Source organism: Herpailurus yagouaroundi, unplaced genomic scaffold, assembly GCF_014898765.1.
Source record: "Herpailurus yagouaroundi ecotype Mexico unplaced genomic scaffold, PumYag 139, whole genome shotgun sequence".
In the NCBI taxonomy this organism is placed as follows: Eukaryota; Metazoa; Chordata; class Mammalia; order Carnivora; family Felidae; genus Herpailurus; species Herpailurus yagouaroundi.
The window spans coordinates 12066845-12085096 of NW_024412394.1; the positions used below are offsets into that span (position 1 = coordinate 12066845).

An 18252-nucleotide genomic window follows, 5' to 3' on the forward strand; every position below is an offset into this window, starting at 1 on the left:
AATATATGAGGTTTTCAGACTTTGAGACATTTGTTGAAATTCGTACAGAAAATGGAAGAACAGCTCCCCCCCCCCCGCCCCCGAGTAATGATTTATTTGTTTTAACTGACCTCCATCAGAGCTGGTAGCTCTAATCATTTGGAATGAATCTAATAGGCTTACCGCCAACGGGAATATCTGATGCAAGTCAATTCTGCTCCTAAACCGTAAGTGCTGTGAAAGGGAAAAAGCACCCCAAAAGTAATCCAAAAGATTTAGAATTAGCTCCCTTCACTGTTTTAGTCGGACTTTGGCATCTTGGAATATTTCGGGAGCCTGCACAGCTCATGTGTATTTTTGACAATGGGGGCAAACTCGTGGCTTTTGAGAATCCAAAAATGAGTCGCTGAGCATGAGAAGATTTTAGTCATTAATGAAGTAAACATATTTTTTCTTCCAAGTAGACTTTTTCCTTCACTTTAACTGGGTACTGTCATTTGCAGAGAGGCTGGGGTCATGAACGTGGCTTCAAGGGAATCCCCCTGCTTCACTTATCTCAATGATAAAGTCATTCACATGGAACCACACGGAACTTGGATTCTAGTGTTGAAACCACTTCTTCAGGCCTGATTTGCATACGCTAGAAATATCTTGAGAGCTGGGACAAAATTATTGAACCAACCACATTATCTAGCACTTTTCTTTGCAAGTACTAGGAAATAAATACACTTTGGAGGAAGGAATCCGTGAATGAATGAATGAATGAATGAAGGTCAGAAGAAGTCATTTCACCGTAGACTAGATGTTCCTACTCATATAACAGCAGTGACTGTTGGGTCCTTGCCACGTGCACTGCAGTGTGAGAGGCACAGAGTGAGGCATACAGACGTGGTATAGCAGCCAAGGCTCCTGCCCCAAAGTAGCTTACATACTACACAGGGCACAGCCACAATTTGCAGTCTTTTCCTCTGGGCGACATCATGGATCCAGTCAGCTGTGGGGTCACCATCTTCCCCAGCGGCCCCTACCACGGTAGAGGCTAGAGTTCCTACCTTTTTTTTCCCTGTGAAGCCTTAACTCCCCCTCCTCTCCCTGCCCTGGAACCCACTTCCTAGACCAAGGCAACCGGCAGAAGGACCTGTGCTGGTGATGTGATACCTCATCTACTTGACATCTACTTCACCGACTTCAACTCCTTGACTTCATCATCTTCCGAATACTGCTGGGGGGAAACCAAGTGAAATTTTGCAGTGTTTGTAAGTCAGAACGGCCAGCTATTGATACTCTCACAAGATGCAATCAAATTTTGGCATATTTGTACAAAGTGGATGATCCATAAGCTTTTGGAAGTATTGTAGATTTTTCCAAGAAGTCCTTCCTCTAGGACTCTCTCTCAGCCAGGCAGGCCTGGTGTCGGGGGATGATGTTTTTGATGGACTGCGCTTCTGGGAGGTGAGCGTTGATGAGGTTTTGTTAATTGTAGCGGAGGAACCCTAAAGTGGAGGCATGCTTTGAAAAGTAGTTAAAAAAATGCCCTTTGTTTGCCAAACAATCTGATTGGGATAAATACAGCATAAGAATTTCAAAGTAAACACAACTATATGAAAAGATCTAATAGCTCAACGTGACGTGATCCCTACAACCACAATATAGAGCTGCTTTTATTATTTCAGTCAAGATGCTTCTGGACTTTTTTTTTTTTCCACATGGGTAATACTTGAAAAATGGAAATATTCTCAGGAAGTTTGAGGGGAAACTATTAATCACTCATAATTTACTGGGGATTAATTTATATCAAATGCTTTCAGAACTGGAAGTGACTTTAGAAATATTTTAGACCAGTTCTCAACCAAGGGTGATTTTAGCCTCCCAGGGGACATTTGGTAATGGCTGGAGACCTGTTTGGTCGTCACAGCTTAGGGGCCCTCCTGGAATCCAGTGGGCAGAGGCCAGGGACGCTGCTAAACATCCAACAGTGCATAGGGCCATCCCCACAACAGAGAATAATTGGTCTCAAATATCAGTAGTATGACTTGGTGAGAGAGCTTGTTTTCAACCAACTCCCTTCCTTTTGGAGTGAGATGCCCAGAGCTTGAAGATGATTTGCAAAGTCACTCAGCCAAGCAGTGACGGGAGGAGGGGTGTCAACCTTGTCCCCTGTTCCGTGCTCAAGGCTCATTTCACTGCAATGGAATAAAAGGCTTTCCTCTTGATATCTTATTGAGACCAGCAGTGTGAGTTGAGAAAATACAAATTTTGATAGCTAATGGAGGATTCAGGAAAACGTGAGAGGATAATTCTCCACCAGAGATCTGGGAGGAAAGATAGATACAAGTAGTGGGAGGTGAGAGTCTGCAAGCAAGAGAAACGAAACAGCCAGAGAGCCATAGTGGGGGTGACGGAAACCAATTGTAGAAGAGGCACAAAAGGAGCAGTGGGGACATATTCCCCCCAAATATTGCTTGCTTAGCAGTTTAATATGGATATTTCTAGGGTGACTAACTTGTCCCAGTTTGCCTGGGACTGTCCTGGTTTTAAGACTGAGAGTCCCATGTTCCGGGAACCCCCTCCGTTCTGGGCAAACCAAGTGTGTTGAGTTTCCCATTCCTTCACACGAACAGACTTGATCAAAGTTTTTCTAGCAGATTGCATATTTGGACAATTTCAGTGAAGGGCACATGAGACCTCTTCTGTACATTGTTGCAACTTCCTACGAATATATAATTATTTCAAAATAAAAATTTTTAAGTAGTTTATTGAATGTGATCTGAGTGAATCACTAACCTTCTCTCAACCGAGACTCCAGGGCACTTTTACGGGACCAGATGGGACAGCCAGAGTAGAAAGTCATAGGATGTCACAACCACTGTGGGCACTAATTTCATAGGTAGTAAGGGTACCATGTGGCCACGGGACAAATGGTGTGGTTGCCATTTAAGCATGGTCAAAGGGTTACTTAATCTTGAAGTAGTCCAGATCTTTCTGTGGTGGTAAATAGTGCAGTTTAATGTATATGCAAAGCAGAATGATTTATATAAGAAAAAAAATTGTAGGAGAAACTTCCACTGAGACCATTGCTCATCCATCCATCCATTCATTCATTCATTCTAGTGCCACACACTCTGCTAAGTGGTGAGGAATAAAAGTTGGGTGGGAACTCTTCTTGTCCCTTGAAAGGTTTTTTAGCTTGGGGCTGAAAGAAAGGTATTGAGCAAAAATGTCCATTTTAACTTTAACAATGTAGAACACGCTTCTTTCATAAAAGGGAGAAGGGAACATTCGTTGAACACCTTCTACGTTCAAGTTACTGTGTTCAAGTTAGATAGCTCAGTATCTTCAGGCAGATAAAACCGGACTTTCCAGAGGAACCTGGGGTTTTCAGTGTTTGGACATCTTTAAAAGAACATTTGAATGTAATGGAATATTCATTTTTTAAAAATAATTTTTAGTGCTTATTTATTTATTTTTGAGAGAGATAGAGAGTGAGAGGGGGAGGAGTGGAGAAAGTGGAAGACAGAGAATTCCAAGCAGGCTCTGCATGGTCAATGTAGAGACCAACGAGAGGCCTGAACGTGTGAATCATGAGATCATCACCGGAGCCGAAATTAAGAGTCGGTCACTTAACCAACTGAGCCACCCAGGTACCCTTGGAATATCCATTTTTTAAAGAGGAACATCCACAAGTAAAAATTGGCCTCATGGGCCTGGGAACCTGAGCATTGGGTAGAAGTGTTTGACCAGAAGATTTCTCAATCCATTCCAAATTTCTTATCTCTTTAGGTTAAATCCTGGAAAAAACTTATATAATTATCTGAAAATTTTCTAATTTTCAAGGCCACATGACTCTTCCACGTGGGGAGGGAAGGTACTATTTTACAGGGTTTGTTGTCAGCCTTGCTCCTGTCTCTTAGATGAATTCTCTTTTAGCTGCAAATGAATGTTACTGTATGTTTTACCAAAAGCAGAAGAAAAGTACAGTGGGCACTCGGCCATATCAGGTGGGTCAGGAGACAAAGGAAACAGAAGGAAAAAGGAGAAGGAAGAAGGAAAGCACAATATGCTAAAACAGAAACTGGAAGTCATGGAAGCAAACCATGGACTCTTCTTTTCATTCAGAATTGCTCATGGTTAGGAAGTCAGAGCAGCCATCTTGTTTTTAGGTGAGTCCCTCTCTAGGTTTCTGTCTTTGGCCTTCAGCAAAGACATTACTGGAAGAATCCCTGGGGGGGAAACTTTTAAAAGAATACCTACCCTCAAGCCCCACCTCCAGAGATTCTGATACAATTGGTCTTATATAGGACTTCAGCATTAGTATATCCTCGAAGGTCCCGGGGTAGAGTCAGAACTGAGAACCAGTATTTAGCATAAACTGTTAATTTTTATGGATGGAGAAATCAAGCCCCAGAGACATTAGACAACTGAGAGAGGTTCACACGGCTAGACGCAGAGGTGGATCTAGAACTCAAGCCTCCCGCTTCCCATGTGATAATTTTCCACTACTGCATTTCGAATGCCTCACATATGAAGAATAAGTCCCTAATGCACTTCTGTTTTTAAAAACACCTAACATGGTACCGAGCACAAAGCAGCACTTAATAAATATTTGCTGAATGAAGGAACATGGCACATGTTTAATTTTCTCCCCCACACCCACCAGAAGTATTACAATAACATGTTCTTAGACGCTAAAGTGAAATGGAATGACTTTCACGTTGAGTCCCTTTCTTAGGGTTCAGTACCTTTTTGTGACTCAATCTACGAGCCTGTGATTGAGTGGATCATAGAATTCAAGGGGATTTCCATTAAAGTAATGAAGTAGCAGTTGGCTTTTCAGCTTCAAATTCTTTCCCTTGTTAAAGAAAGTGAAACATTATCTTGAGTAGGGTCGGCTATTTAAATCCCGCTGAATGGATTTTCAATAGAAGTGATTGAAAAAAAACATTTTTAATTTTTTGGAGGAATTTGTTCCATTCTGTCTTGTGTTTCATTATAAACAGGTTTTTTTTTTTTTTAGCAGAAATTATTCTTCGTGCCATAAATGTGTGGTGAATGCCTCCCAACCATATTTCCACACAGACCACAAGTCTTTGCCAATTTTTTTTTTTTGTATGTAGAGCCCCCACTGATGATGGCTCAGAACTGAAACCCGATCTAATGCTACTAAACTCCTGGATTGAGAAGGGTCTTAAAATCAACTTTGGCGGTTTAGACAGAAATTAGCCCAGAGCCTCTGGTTTCTCTCTTTTACTAGAATTGTTGATGATGCAAGACAAAGCCTACTGAATATTGGACAGTAAGCCTTTGAGGGCAGGGATCAGCTCTCTTCTCCTCACTTTGATACCCTTCACACATGGGGAGCGCTCTAAACCATGCATTCTCAGTGGAGATGAGAGCACCCTCCAGGGTGATTCTTGGGGGAAGGGCGTAAGAAAAACCTTAGAAATGGTTTATGGCCCTTCGAAGGGCCACATTGCATAAGCCGATATACAGTATATCTGTGGCACTAAATTTTCATGGGGAGATTGGGTGAAAAAGATCTAAAGGCTCCTTAGGGGAGTTATAATTTAAAAAACAGTTTGAGGGGCCCCTGGGTAGCTCAGTTGGTTGGGCGTCCGACTTCAGTTCAGGTCATGATCTCACTGTTGGTGGATTCTAGCCCTGTGTCAGGGGCTCTGCGCTGATAGCTCAGAGTCTGGAGTCTGCTTCGGATTCTGTCTCCCTCTCTCTCTGCACCTCCTCCCTCGCACTGTGTCTCTCAGTTGCTTGAAAATAAATAAAGGTTTAAAAAAAAAAGTTTGAGAAACACTGCTGTAAACATATTTATTGACTGAGTGTAATTTATGGCTGGGGATGGTGTTTCATGGCTCCATCTTGGACAAGTAACCTAAGCAAAGATTCCTGTATCTGGAGACTTAGCCAACTGCCATAATATTTTGACTTCGGTTTCAATTATACTCTACATGTCCCACTGTCCTTGTGGTTTGAGATTCAATGTGAAGCCACGGGCACCAGGGAGGACTCTTTGGTCCTTCACCAATTTGAGTGCGAAAGTGAAAGAATTCCATCATGGAAAAATCGGAAGGGAATGAAGCTGGCACCACGAAAGTAGCAAGGAACAAGGCAAAGCTATTTCATGGGGAATGACCCACAAACTATCTCTTACAGAGCGTCCATTCAGCTATGACTCTGCCACTTACCCAATTTTTTTAAGACGCAAATCTCACTTTCCTCCTCTCTGGAATGGGGACAAGAGTAGGTGTCATCCCCACCTCAGAGTGTTCTGGTTGATATCAAATGGGATCACCTGTGCGGACACACAGTCTAACCTGTAAGTTGTTAATTTTAGCATATTGTTATTTTCCTGATGATTGAAATATTACTTCCCTAGACTATGAGGAAGCAAGCAAGGATTTGAAAGAGTAAGATCTTTCCGTGCCAGTGAAAGATCCATTTCAGGCCCTGGAAGACCTCACATGATGTGGCGCATGCCACGTGCCCCTACTTGGATGCAAAAAGAGCTGGAAGGTGAGGCCTCAGACCAAGCACTTACTTTCCAGAAGCGAATTTGTACAATTGAAGGGTGCCACAAGGAAGACAGCTAACAGGCTGTGCCATGAAAGAAAACCACTTAAAACTATACCTAAATGTTAACTACCCATAGCACAAGCATACAAGAAGTTAAACCATCTTAGAATGGTACCTTCAAAAGTGGTTCCAGTTCTGCATCTTGACTCCCATTTCTGTCCTTGGGTCTCTTTCTCTTTGCAAGAACATCTCCTTCTTCCTATTTTCATTGTGTGTATTTTACCGTTAGGGCAAGTGCCCTTCTAGCTGTAGGAGTTTCTTTAACCATAGATTCCACCCCTTTACCCTACAGGAGTTTCCCCCATATATTGGAGTTTATTCAGTCTGGAATAATCTGCCATCTTGGGAGATTCCTGGGAAGAATGTAGGACAGTAGGGCATTCCATGGAAGCCTTTGACATTCCAAGACCTTCAAACAAATCCACTGGGAGGGGAACACAATGGTTCTGGTCCCTGTAGAGCTTTCCACACCAAGGTAAGGGGCAGTTACACTTTCTTATCTTTCCACTTTTCTGGAGTATTATTGAAACAGATACACACGTATACACACATATAGAGGAATCTTCTGAAGACAAAGATCACTTTTCAGAAAAAATTCCAGTCTCAACCCACAGAAAGGGACAGAAACCCTTTTTTAACTGCACCACCATGGTAAGCTGCTTTGGTAAACTGCTTCTCTCATAGTAGAGTTCATGATTCAAGTATTAAAACAGAGTAGTGTTGGTTGGTCATTTGTTTTTCACTCATCTTTGACTTTAAAAAAAAGTTTATTTCTTTATTTTGAGAGAGACAGAGAGAGTGTGAGTGGCAGAGAAGCTGAGAGAGAGAGAGAGAGAGAGAGAGAGAGAGAGAGAGAGAAAATCCCAATCAGGCTCCACAATGTCAGCTCAGAGCTTGATATAGGGTTTGAACCTGAGATTGTGACCTGAGCCAAAATCAAAAAGTCAGATGCTTAACCAACTGAGCCACCCAGGAGCCCCTCCTCTTTGATTTTTAAAAGTACGCTTAAACTTTGGGAGAATAAGAAATATGAAGCATTGTATTTATCATTTGCAATAGTTTAATTAAATTCCCAGACAAATGCTATTCCTCACCCCCCAACCTTATGGGGAGTAAGACTAGTTTCATTCTTCCACTTAAGACTTATTTTCACTTCCTTCCAGCCTGCTTTCTCCTGTTCATTTGTGCTTCAATGCCTTTGCCTACTGTGTCCCCCTGACTAGCAATGCCCTTTGAATGATTTTTTTTTCATCTTTCAAGATCCAACTCACTCTGTGCCACTTTCCCTGGCTTCTCTGGCCCATGCTGGCCTGTCTCTCTGACCTTCTACTATGTTCCACAAAGTTGAATAAATAATTGCTTTACATGTTTTTTCCTCTGTTGCCAAGGTTGTATTTGCCGGCACGCGGAGTAAGTGCTTTATACATATTTATTGTCTGGATGAATCTCACTTGATGGCTGGAAGTGAGAGAACATTCTTGGGTAATTGATGAGAACTGGTGTTTCTTCAAACTCTCTGGGAACAAGGAAATTAGCTTATGACTTCATTCTCACAGGCTGTGCAACCTTGAGCCACTTACCTAACTTCTGTAAGTCTCGGTTTGGGTATAAAAAGGAGATAATGGAAAAACGACCACTTTGTCCATTTTTTGGAAGAATGAGGAATAAGATAGGAAAAGTGGCTAGTGCAGCGCCTGGCATATAGCAGGTGTTCAATCAATAGTAGCTGTCATTAAGAGTGTTGTTATCGTCGTTATGGTAATTCTCCGCATTATCCGATACAGTTCTGGGCATGTTGATTGACCATCTAGTCCTGAACAATGAGGCTGTTCAAATGTCCTGTAGCATCCTTCACTGGCCTGTTCTCTATGATTTGCTCAGGGTGCAAGAGACCTGTCGAGGAAAATAAGTTGGAAGGTTCAGTAGAAGTGCTGTATCCAAGTATCATAGCCAAGCTACGTAAAAAATGAAAACTTTCCCACTGAATTTCCTGGACTGGCATGAGGTGGGTGTCGTACCCACACCTTAGTTCAGACTACGTGAGGAGTGTGATAAACCAGAACTCTGAATAGTGGCTTTCATGAAGTGGCTCAGATAAAAATCTTACTATTCAATTTTTTATTTACAACTTGGAAATTCTAGATTGGTTGACGTTGGCTCCATACTTTAAACCAACTGATGGGAAGAAAAATCTGTTATTGATTTACTGGTCTTCTTTTTTTTCTTTTTTTTTCCCCTCTTGCCTCTGAGCACTGATGAAAAGTCTCTCCAAAACAAGTATTGGGGGCCTCACAGTCCTCAGGGAACTGAGGGAGGAGGTGTGGGGTGGGCAGCATTTGCATCTCATTGCTGGCTTCGAGGGTTGTGTCCCTTCTTCAAACGTTTCACTCTGGCAAGCCACTCTTCTTCCCCCATCCTCAGGGAAGCCCTTGCCCAGCAGAGTGGCCCATAAGCAGGAATCAGCAGACTTGGATTCGGTTCCAACAGGGCTCCCTCAACAGCCCCTCCCATGAGCTATACACATCTCAGTAGAGGTCTTTCCTGGACAGTCTCCTACCTTTGCCACTCTATCCCCCCAGGGGAGGGTCTAGAGGTGGAACAGTTCCATCAGGTAGGTAAAGGTACAGGGGGAAAGACAGACTTTGATCCAGCCATAGAGGAAGCCTCATACTCTGCGTTAGGGCTAAATCTGAAATTGGACACGCACACACACACACGCACACACACGCACACACACACTAATGATGGGGAGCTGAGTGCCAGATACCACGCTAGGCGCCATCTTACATATTCTTCATAACAATCCTGGATAGTGGAACTTACTACCTTGAATAAGGCTCAGAGAGCCCAGGCGGCTCCCCCAATATCACATGGCTGGTGGGTGGTTGGAGCTGAACAAACCATTTCCCCCCGGGCTTCGATCGCTCACGGGAGGGGGTTGCTTGGGCTTCCTGGCCTCAGTAGAGACACACGGGTCACTACAGAGAACTGTGCTCAAGTAAGCTGGCAAGAGAATTCTGGCCGCGGAGGCAGCACCCTGTCCCTTGCCCTGCCCGTTTTTCAAAAAAGCCGGCCTTAGACCAGGCCCAGCATCACTCCCGCCATATCTGATTCGATAAGGAGTTGCAGAGCCAATAAGATTCAAGGGGAGGGACATGAACTTCGCCTCTCCATGGAGAAGATGACAGTAAATATATGGTCCTATGTAGTTTCACCAGGTCTCCAGAGCAACTTGTTCCCAGGGAGTTCTGGGGGCGCTGAGTTTTTTACTGTACTTCATTTTCATGTTGTACCTTGCGCTTTTCAGAACATCTCAGGGACTATTTACTTCATTTGATTCTCTTCTCTATTTTTTTTTTTCAAGTTTACTTATTTATTCTGAGAGAGACAGAGACAGCGTGAGTGGGGGAGGGGCAGAGAGCAGGAGGCAGAGAATCCCAAACGGGGGCCGCACCACCAGTGCGGAGCCTGATGCAAGGCTCAAACTCACGAACCGTGAGACCATGACCTGAACTGAAACCAAGAGTCAGTTGCTTAACCGACTGAACCCCCCAGGTGCCCCTCATTTGATTCTCTTTTCTAAACAGAGCAGCTGGAGAGATTCTTTTTAAGAGTCAAGTCAGATTATGTCATACGTCTGCTGAAAATCTTCCAGTGGTTTCCATCCTACTCAGAGTCAGAGTCAAAGGCCTTACAAGGTCCTAATCCATCTGGTCCCATTTCCTTAGGGCCTCAGACTTACTACACCCCCCACCCTCATCCCTTCCATTGCTCTGGCCTTGCTGTTTTTTAATGTGCAGGCTCACTCACCTTTGCCTCAGGGCCTTTGCACCACCTGGAATACTCTTCCCGCAAATGTTCTCTGGGGTCCCTTCTTTGCATCCTTTGGGCCTAAGTCTCAATAGCCGCCTCTTAGACATGCCCTCCCTGGTCTCTCTTCAGCACTCCTCATTCTCCTTCGTGTCTGACTATTTTGCCAAGACACTTATCACCGTTGGAAATTCTACACGTTTAGTTTACTCACTTATTTATCTGCTTCCCCCCGTGGAGCTCTAGGGAGAGAGATTTTTACCCAGTTTGTTTACAACTGCACCGCCCCCCACTTCCCCGAGACTACCACAAGGCCTGCCCCTGAGCGATGATCCATAAATATTTAAATTCAATATGAAATATTGAATAAAAGTACGAATTCTTGCAGCAATGATATTTTCTAGTCAAGGTAAGAATTGTGCTCTCGGCTTTACAGATGAAGAAACAAGCCCACGAGTTTCCGTGACTGGTCTGAGGTCACGCAGATGGCGGTAGAACTGTCTAGAACCGAGTGCCATGACCCCTAGCCCCAGGTCTTTTGGGCAATAAATTGCTGAGTTGCCATGTGGCTATTTCCATGCAGGGATGTGAACGACTCTGATATGGGTTCAGATACACAGACACGCAGGCTCCCACTGCAGTGAGAAGAGGGTACCACACGACTATCATTTCCTGGACAGAGAAATATGCATCTCTGCCCGCTGGGTTCAGAGCAGTAGTAATTACGAGAGTCTGGAAGGAAGTGAGAAAAACATCAGGGACATTTAACAACCTTCACTGACCTGCAAATTATTATTTACAGTAACACAGAGCATTTCCTCTGCGGAGGCGAAGACACAGAACATATTATGCCTTTTTTTTTTTTTTTTTTTTTTTTTAACATATAAGCCTGAATCCCCATAGCACGCTCCGGAAGCAGACAAAGAACAGAAAAGAGTGAGTGGACAGGTCAGGATGGACTTAGCCTCCTTAGGGGATGAAAGGAACGGATTCTCGCCATCCTTTTTATTAAATTCCTCCCAGAAACTCCCTGAATTTGATATTAAAACAATCTGAGAATCGCATTGTAAACTCTTCAGAGTCTGGGTCAGGCCTTACTGTTCATGCATCTCCTGTTGGTTGAGCGTACTGCTTTGTGACAGAAGGTCCGGAGAAGTGTGTCCAAATTGACTGCCAGGGCCAGGGCTGGAAGAGGCTTTGATTCGAGGCTCTTCCAACCTTGGCCCCCGGGGCACCCACCATCCCTGGCCTGGGCCTACCAGAGCTCTCCGCCTCTGCCGACAGGGAGCTCATTACCAACTAGAGAAGTCCTTGGTTCTTATTATACTTCTCAGGGTGAACTCCTGTCTGCGTCCTGTGGCCCACCCTTCAGCTCTAGTTCTGGGCTCGGGGGTGAGAGAGACTAAGTTAACGTCAGGTAAGCACTTGCACGTGTTAAGGAACATGTTCTCAGTGTCTCACAGGCTCTAAAAGGCAGAACTTGGCAGCTAGGAGTTCTTGAAAGCAGGAGTTCTCTGAAAGTCCTCCTGTGTGTGTGTGTGTGTGTGTGTGTGTGTGTGTGTGTTACGGGGTGGGGACTGGGTTTCTAGCGTGATGGTGCAGAGCATGACGTTGGAGTCAAGATGCCTGGGGTCTGCTCCTGGCTCTGTCACACAGCTGTGTGGCTCGGGTATGGCACTTAGCCTTTCTGTGCCTCAGTTTCTCCACCTGTAGAATGGAAGTAATAATGACAGCTTCATAGGGTTGTTGTGAAGCTTAAGTGAGCTAATGTCTGTGAAGTGCCTACCTAGCCCATCGTTAGCCCTTCTATGCTGTCCACACACGCCCACTCATGCTCACGCGCGCTCTCTCTCTCTCTCTCAAAAATAAACAAACATTTAAAAAATTTTTTTTAAATAAATAAATAAACGTGACATCCTCTACCTCTCGACTCGTGACAAAGCCTGCACATCAGAATGAATTTCTGGATTCATTTAGTCAGAATTAGCGCGAAATCACATAAAATAAGAAGAGAATGGTAGCCATGTACCAAATGTTGGATGGGTTAGAAAAGAACCATGAAGAAAGGAAGCTGACACTCCGAGGGCCAGCTGTGGCCCGGGCCTGCATGAGGCCGTCCGCCTGCCCCCTCCTTCCACAGCCCTTGGGGTCGTGGTCAGAATCTCCCTGTTGTTAATGATGAGCAGTGAGCCGCTCAAAGTTCCCCGCTTTGAATCGAGAACCCCAACCCTAGTCAGTCTGCACCTGGCGGGGGGAGAAGCCTTCAGGATGTGGCGGGAATTTGGGGGGGGGGCAGGAGACCTGGTTTCTTATCACAAGTATTGAGGCAGGCTGACTCCTGTTTCTTCATGGGTCAAGTGGGCCTCGGAATATCCACTTTACATTTCTCCCAGGGTTTGTAAGGTTGCTTTTGATCATTTAATTCATTTATGTGTAATATTTATTTACAGGCACAAGAACAAAACCAGAACTACCAAGGGCTGTTGGAGTGGGGGGGGGGGTCTCTTTCTCAGGCCCCAGCTGTGGGTCCGTGCCCCGGACGTGACTCCCTAACTATGTCAGTATTTAGTTTTGGCGATTTCTACTACAAACTTAGATAATTCCCTTATACAGCTGTGTCTTGAACGTGTTTAAATTGCATCCGTTCTCCCTCTGCTATGACAGGGATTTTAGCACAATTACGCTCTCTCTCCTTTCCTCTGTGTTTTTGTACCTAAGACCGCTGTCTTCATAATCTCCTGGTCACCTTCATAGTTTTAAATAATGTACCTAAATCTTCATGTTGTGATTCCTCAGCTGTTACGCAGTACCTGTCGACTTGCAGGTAGAACAGAAATGCCACAGAAATGTCTGCCCCTTTGGCTCCTTGCCACCTCCCAGGGCCCAGGACCTTCCCAACACAGGTAGGCACTTGCTGGCTATTTGCTGCATGGATGACTGTAACCTGAGCCAGAAGCACACCTGCGCTGCCTTCCCCTCCCCCACCTTCCCCACTTCCTTCTCCGAACTGTAGTATTCGCTTTACTTTTTCAGGGTTTTTACGATTTATATTCTAGGTCTTCCAGGTTTCATCTGTAGGTTGGTTGGAAAACCTGAAACACAAGGACACCAGGGTGGCTCAGTCAGTTGGGCGTCAGACTCTTGGTTTTGGCTCAGGTCATAATCTCACGGTTTGTGGGTTCGAGCCCCCCATCGCGCTGTGCACTAACAGCGGGAAGCCTGCTTGGGATTTCTCCTTCTGCCTCTCCCCCACTTGTGCTGTCCCTCTCTCTCTCTCAAAGTAAGTAAATAAAAAAAAAAAAAAAAAAGAGAAATTCTGAAAAGCAATACACAGGGTATAGAATATTGTGATTATAAAAATATTATATATTGCAGAACCAAGGAATATAACCACATCTGCATCATTTAACAAGGGGACCTTGGGCAGGGGATGTTCCAGAAGCCAAGGCCAAGTGGATTTTTTTTTTTTTTTTACCCAAGCAAATGCCGTCACAGCCAGTTGCTGTCCATGGAGGAAGGTTGGGGGCTGTAAAACTCAGAAAGGCCTTTAATAGTGACCCCACAGCCTATCCCTTTTCTTCATAGCTATGGTTCTGATTTGGGAGTCTCCCCAGGGCTTTTCTGGGAAGGGCACCTCCTTCCCCAGGCTAGTTCTCTCTTCCTCTATGTGTTTTTGGGGTGTAGATTATTCCACTCAACTTCATCCGTCAATATGACCTCATCCTCTTTGTGTTCTAGGCGTTTGTGAAATTTTCTGGATCGCTGCTGGGATCTTTTCATGCTTGATATGGATTTATTCTTTCGCATTTATTTACTGTTATTTCAATAAGATTTGGGAAGAAGGAGAGGTAAAGTAGGCCCAAGGTACCCTTTTGACCTTCAGCATTTATTTTGAAAATTTTGAAATGAACAACTATTTCTTCAGCGAATAACTAGGAGATCTTCTGGTTCAGGTGAGGAGGCTTGTCATGAGTGGGGTGTTTGATGGGGTCAGAGAACCAACACTTACATCCTAACAAACAGGGCCAATTTCACGTCCTTATAGATAAAAGAATACTTTCACCGGGACTACCTTGACAAGTTCATGTGTCCATGAGATGAGAATAGAGAAAAAAAGTACCGGAACAAGTTCCAGCGATGAGAAGAAGAATGAAAGAAGCATTCCATAGTTTATCTTAAGGCAGCAATAATTTGTGTGTCTGGAGACACGCTTTGCAGGGAAAAGAATCAAGACTCGCTGAGGCAACGTCACATAACAGAACGCGTGGGGTTGGTGACAAGCAGACGGAACTCTGAAACCTCGTTGTGTCTCATGTATCTTCTGCAAAGTGGGTACAGTAAAATCTGCTCGGCGAGGATTGAGCAAAGCGACACATGGGAGGTACTCAGCACAGTGTGGGTTCTTTGGGACTGGTAATCCCCATGAGGCCGGGGGAATGGACAGGAAGAAAGTTGAAAGATTTGTATACCAGCTCTGTTGGGTTTACTGCAGCCATTGCTGTATCTTTATTGTCTTTCTGTCTGTTTTTGTCTGTTTCTCTCCCTGTGTCTTCTCCTCTCCCACCCCAGTCCCCAGCGCTAGTAAAATCTTTAAGCATCCTTTGAAAGAAAATTGCATGGTATCACTCACAGGAATGTGCTACCATTTCACGGTGGCCATCCGCAGCTCCCTCCCAGGACCCCAGATGGAGAATCCCAGCCGGGCAGGAGAGCCTTTGGTGGAGGGGGCGTGGTGTTTCCTGGATGCTCTTTTGCCCTCTCAGCCATTTCCCTTAAGATGAAATGATCCCCTAGTTATGGGACAAATTTAGCCCCTATCCCTCCAAGGCCAGGGGCTGTGGCAATATTCTACTGACTCCTCCTCACTGGATTTTGGAAGTGTAGGCCGGAAAATCACTGTCAGGTTCTGAGGGCAGCACATTATGGAATAATCAGGACTTGGCACAGGATGATGTTAAAAGTGCTTTCTTTCTTCCCCAACACTACTTTCAGAGATGCTTGGTCAGATCGTTCTTCACTGTTTGGGGGCCGGCAACAGTGCACAGATCCACATGACCTCCCGGAAACCGGGCAAGTATCTTACTCCACCAGAGTCGGACTAGACCTCTTGGTCCCATCAGCCTCTCGTCTATAGACATTTTTCCTCGTGGTAAAGCAGCCCACCGTGAGCTCCCCAAACACTCCCTGAGGTCAAGCCTCTCCCCCAGTGAGGGATAAGAAGCGCCAACCTCACTGGCTGTGTGACTTTGAGCAGGTTACCTAACCTCTCTGGGCCTCCATTCCTCCAGCTCCAAAGCGGAGTTAACAATAGAACCTACCTCAGAGGGTTGGGATGCGAATTCCACGCGTTAGTTTATCCATGAAAAGCCTTAAGACAGTGGTTCTCAACTTTGGTGTGCTCAGAATCCCCTGGAGGGCTTGTTAAAACACAGATTGCTGGCTCCCAGCCCAGCACATCCCTTTAGTTTGCATTTCTAACTAGTTCCCAGGTGATGCCTACGCTGCCTGACCGAGAACCACCCCCAACTCCCCCCACCCCATTTTAGAACAACACCTGACATGGGACCAGCTCTGTATGATTTGTTACTCGTTATTTACCTGAAAGATTTAAAAAAGGAATGCCACGGTACCTTTGGAATACATGGCCTGATTAGGTAGTCCTTTTAGAAGATTCGGGATATCAAGGGGATTAGCTAGCCCTCCTATCTCGCTGGAAGGGCTGCAGGAAGATTAGGAGATGGTGGGGACCGGAGACGAGACGGGCAGCCTGGATGCATTTCAGTATCCAGGAGCCCCCTTGGCCTCCCCCTGCCGCTGAATTTATGGATAAAACAGAAGGAAGGTGGGGGAGCCAGATGAGGCCTGCCTTGCCTCACTCTCCAAGTATTTGGGGCTCAGGGTGGTACCAGGGGCTGTGGGAAATCATGACACTAAAGACTGGACCGCGGCCTTCGGCAATCTCAGTTGCAGAGCTCCCCCCCCCCCCCACACACACACCAAACAGTAAATAGCCACTGGGGGCGTGTAGGGTGAACACGATGCCCCCCCGTGTACTAGCCTTACGGCCTTGGGGGAGATGCTCTCTCTGGCTGAGCCTCAGTGATCTCGTGTATCCTCCCAGGGTCCCTGTGACGATAGGAAGCGCGGTAGAGCCCCGTGAGAGCGGGGACCTGTCTGTGCTTCGCACCGCGGCATCCCTGCTCCCGGCTGGTCTCCCCCACATGACAGGTGTGCCCTACTCTTGGTAGAAGGGGTGCTCTGCTGAGTAAAGCACTCGCGGCATCTGGCTGGTGGCGTCTGGGCACGGGCAGCTGTCCTTGTGACTTCGGGTGAGGACTGGCCTAATCGGGGGAGACGACTGGAAGATGTGACAAGCTCTCCAGATCTGGAGGGATGGCAGGGAAGAGGAGGACGGAGGACAGAGGAAGGAGGGTGTTTCAGATGGGGCTGAGGGCATAAGGCAAGAGGCGTTCCAACAAGGGGCGTTCATCTCCCCCCAACTGCCTGCCCATGAAAAAAACAAGAGGCTAAGAGTGCAGGTCAGTTTCTTCTTGTTTGCCTTCTAACTGACAGAGCATTTTGATGGAGACCAACCTGGGCATAAAAGAACATTCTTCATGTTCTCTGATCATGCCAGAGTGTCTTAGGTCAGTGCGTGCATAGGAGGCGTTCCACAATCTGTCTTCAGCTTAACCTTCCAACCGCATATCCATTTCTTCCCATCCAGGACTGTGGTGGCCCCCTAAACCTGGAAAACTCCTATTCATCCTTCAGGACCCAGCCAGTGCCTCCTTCTTGCGCAGGCCTCAGAAGAGGAGGTCGCTTCTGTTGCATTTCCCCAGCCTCCGGTCTGGAAGGAGAAACACAATTCAGCAAAGCTCCCTTCTCCGGCTCGGGTCCCACCTGTCACTAGGGGAACCTCAGCCGCCCGACCTTCCACGGCTTCCTTCTGTAGTTTTCCTGAGTGTCTCCAGAAGGTGTCGTCTGTGTGCTCTCCTGTGGGCAGCTGTTTATCTCCCGCATGGCATTTGTCAGTGCCCTTCTCCGCGGAGGGGTAGCAGGCTGCGGGGTCCCCCCGCCCCCCCCGCTGCTGTCCGTGTGCCAGTGGTGTAACTGAGGCCACAGCACAGCGCCGCCTCCCGCTGCTGCGTGCTGAAAGCTGTGCTTGCTTTCCCGCAATCATGTGGTCTGGCTCCCAGATCCGTGCTGCAAACAACTCCGAAATGGGGACAATGAGAGTCTAAGAATACAGACGGGCTATGAATAGCTCCCGCTCACCACGCCTTTCCTGTGCACGAGGAAGGGCGCTATAAACCCTTCTGTGGAATCCACGTTGTAATCCCCGCGCTGAACCCTGGATTGTTGCTAGTGAGGACCGCAACCCCCAGAGGCTCAGGGAGATTCAGTAGCTTGCTTCGGTGTTCACAGCTGGTAATGGGTGGCTAGGAGTTTAAACCCGGGTCAGCTTGGCTCCAGAGTCCAGAACCTTCATGTCCCTGCCTTGGTATGCACACCAGCTCCCATGAGACAGAGCGATGCCCTCCTCAATGCTTCCCAGTTCCCTTGGCAGTCCATCGGCTGGAAGGCTCTAGCTTACCCCACAGCAGCGCCTGGCTCTTAGTACAAGTTCAACAACGATTAAATGAATGAAGAAATAAATAACTAGAGTCTTAGTCTCACCTGACACTCCCACCCCCAACTGATGGGCCTGGGGAAGGTCTCCATATCTATCCTTCCTCAGCTTTCACAAATCAGGGCAATGATATATTGCTTGGATGGGGTTCTTATAAAGCAGGCTGAGACGCCAACGCCTAGGAAACAGAACTCCAGTCTCAAAGGGGTCAATGGCAACCACGTACCAGCCTCACTGGGTTTGGC

General features: G+C 46.2%; 1 long non-coding RNA gene across 2 annotated transcripts; it reads left to right on the forward strand.

The window, feature by feature from the left end:
- Positions 1-6956: 6956 nt before the first annotated feature.
- On the forward strand, positions 6957-14915 carry LOC121029104 (uncharacterized). Of its 2 annotated transcripts, none has more exons than XR_005789589.1 (4): positions 6957-7039; positions 13171-13277; positions 14113-14327; positions 14427-14915. It is a non-coding gene; the product is annotated as an uncharacterized LOC121029104 (long non-coding RNA). The 2 variants fall into 2 exon arrangements; XR_005789588.1 differs by lacking the exon at positions 6957-7039 and adding an exon at positions 7050-7215.
- Positions 14916-18252: the final 3337 nt, after the last annotated feature.